Genomic DNA, 3,064 nt, shown 5'->3' with positions numbered 1-3,064 from the left:
ATACGCTACCTAAGCATGCTCCAGAGTGCAAACGGCAAATGAGCTAGAGGAGACAAAGAAGACACTAAGCCTACTGACAACGTGGGGTTGCAGACGGCGAGCTGAATGCCACGATGGTGGTATGCATCACGAAGGGTGAGAGTGGCAAAACAAAGCACTTATAGATGAACCTTTGGGAATGAGATGCATTAGGAATTCGAGTTGGAGAAGAAGGCCCGAGCGTTGCCATGTGAGCTAGATCGAACTGCGCAACAGGTCCATGTCAGCTTCTCAGTTGAGGTTCTCCGGTCTCTCCCGCACAACCCAAGTGGCGGAGTAGCTTGCTTCCATCTCGCTGAATCCCATTCCCAGCTATCATAGCCGCTCTCGCCTCTAGTTTGTTGGCAAGTTGTTGCTTGTTGTAATGCCCGCTCATCCATGATATCTACTGAGGTGTCATGTGCCCGTGCGTGCTCCAGCAACACCAGATCGTGTTGCCTATGTGGAATTTGATGCATTTCTTTTGGATGTATCTTTCAGTTCATTGATTAACGTATCCAGTTGTTTGGAAGGAAATGGTTATTTCTGAGGTCTTGTAGCATTTTGGCAGGCTTGGTGTTACCTTTTCTTTCATGTTACAGTGAGATGCAGTATGTTGATGGTTTTCTTTTTCTTTTTGCGGGAAATGTTGATGGTTTTCTTATTGCACATAGACACTCTGGATATTCGATTTGGCTATGTGCCCATCAACCTATTAGTCCCCAGGTTATTTTGACCAGACATATGCTATACCTTCCATTTTTTCTTCTGGCTCATCATGTGAGATTTGTCTCCAGGTAAGTCTACACAGTTTACGATGCTGTGAGCCCGAGAACTCAAAAGAGCATTTTTTTTTTTGCTTTTGCACCCTTGCCGGTTGTCACAAGTAGTTCGCCATTGGCGGTACTTGTACCCCCTTCGAAATTTAGACTCGTGTTGAATGCTTTTTGATTAAATCCGAGTATGTTTTTTTTTCGAGGGGGGGGAGATTTCCCCACCTGAATATTGTATAAATATGCGGACCAAAGGCCCAGATGAAGCATCGTCCATACACAAGACAAAGAAGAGGGAGGGGGGAGGGATCAAGCCCAGAGACTCAACCAGGGCTGGCAAAGCAGGACAGCTAGACATCCACCGCATGCTTTAGAGGGCGAGGCAGCCATACACGCCAGAGAATCGCGTCGTCTCTGCACTGACTAAGGAGCCTGGGGAGCGACGAAAGGGCCCCCTGAAAGACCACCGCATTCCGGTGCTTCCAAAGTTGCCAGCAGCAGAGTAACAGGAAGGTGGGCCCCGACCCCGCGGGCACGGGGGGGGTGAGTAGGTGAAGCATGTAGGGAGCTCTTCCCCACCACACTCCAGAAACGGCGGGCGAACGCGCACTCGAAGATGACATGATCAGCCGTCTCGAGGGGCGCGGAGCAAAAGGGGCACCCCGCACCAGCAGCGTCGACGATGTGCTTGCGGAGGAGGACGTCCCTAGTATGGACCCTGGCCTGGACCAGAAGCCAGCCGAAGAAACGGACCCGGCTGGGGGCGAAGTTGCGCCAGACAAAAGCTTCGAACGGCACCCCAAGGCCTCCAAAGTGACACAGCTGGTAGACTCCGGCCGAGGGGAGGAGCTCGCCCTTCGCGCAGCCAGGGCGAAGAGACCGTCTGTCGGATGACTCCGAGAGGGCCACGCCTTCGACGATCCGAAGAAGCTCGGCACGCTCGCGCGCCCCGGCATGGTTCAGGCGCGGGACCAGCACCACGTCGATGCCGCGACACAACACCTGGGCCACGGAGGCCTCCGGCGCGGTGGTGTAGGAGAACAGCGAAGGCAGCCGCCACACCAGGGTGCCTCCTGGGAGCCAAGCGTCCAACCAAAAGGCGGTGGTGCGCCTGTCCCCCACCTGGACGGTGGAGATCGCCCTGTAGATCGGCATGAGCTGCGCCAGGGAGGCCCAGTGGGGGCCAGGGAGGCCCAGTGGGGGCCAGGGAGGGACGACGCCACCATCGGGGTGAGAAGGGAGCGCCCGAGCTCAGTCCAAACCCAAGTGGCCCATGGCGAGTCCTGCTGCGAGTGGAGGCGGTGCACCAGCTTTAGCAGAAGAGAGCGGTTCTGGACCGGGAGAGCACGCACCCCCAGCCCTCCTTCGCACTTGGGGCGGACCACCCATTCCCAAGCAACAAGGCGCTGGGCCCCCGATGCCCTGTCCGCCGCCACCCATAGGAAGGAGCGCCGAAGAGCATCGAGAGCGCGCAGCACCGACGGCGGCAGCTCCATAGCCGCCAAGGTGTAGGTGGGCAGCGAGTCGAGGACGGCGTTGAGCAGGACAAGCCGCCCCCCAAAGGAGAGAAGCAGCGCCCGCCAGCCGGACAGGTAGCGCTCGGCCTTGGCGATGAGGGGGAGGAAGTCGTCCATCGTCAGCTTGCGGTTGGAGAGAGGAGGTCCGAGGTAGACTTGAGGGAAACTTCCAACCTGGCAGCCCAAGACACGGACCATACCCTGAAGCTCACCTTCAGGGACGTGCAAGGGCACCACCGTGCTCTTATGGAAGTTGATGACCAGTCCAGTTGCCGCCGCAAAATCATCAAGGACGCTCTTCACGCGCTTCACCGCATCCATCTCAGCCCGAATAACGATGAGAGTGTCGTCGGCGTACTGTAGGACAAGTGGTGGCGCACCAACCACCAGTGGGCGTCCTGCTGGATCATCCGTTGCAGCACATCCGCCACAAGCAGGAAGAGGTAGGGGGAGATCAGGTCGCCTTGCCGCAGCCCCTTCTTGCACGTGATCCAGCGCCCGGGCACCCCGTTGAGGAGGACCGCGGACATGGAGGAGCGGAAGATGGCGTCCATCCAGTCACACCAGCGCGCGGGGAACCCCCGCACTTCCATGATCCGCCGAAGGCTCTTCCAGCTGATGGAGTCAAAAGCCTTCGCGAAGTCGAGCTTTAGAACTAGAGAGGGTGCTTTCCTCGCCTCACAGCACTGCACAATCTCCGCAGCATAGACGAAGTTCTCGGAGATGGTTCGCCCTTTGATAAAGCCGGACTGGTCG

At 57.3% G+C, this 3,064-nt stretch overlaps 1 pseudogene; it reads right to left on the bottom strand.

Moving 5' to 3' along the window:
- Positions 1–609: 609 nt before the first annotated feature.
- Positions 610–2,287, bottom strand: LOC109785276 (uncharacterized; annotated as a pseudogene).
- Between the last annotated feature and the right edge of the window lie 777 nt (positions 2,288–3,064).

The sequence above is a fragment of the Aegilops tauschii genome, chromosome 1, assembly GCF_002575655.3.
Source record: "Aegilops tauschii subsp. strangulata cultivar AL8/78 chromosome 1, Aet v6.0, whole genome shotgun sequence".
NCBI classification, from domain to species: Eukaryota; Viridiplantae; Streptophyta; class Magnoliopsida; order Poales; family Poaceae; genus Aegilops; species Aegilops tauschii.
This window is presented reverse-complemented; position numbering and strand designations above follow the sequence as displayed.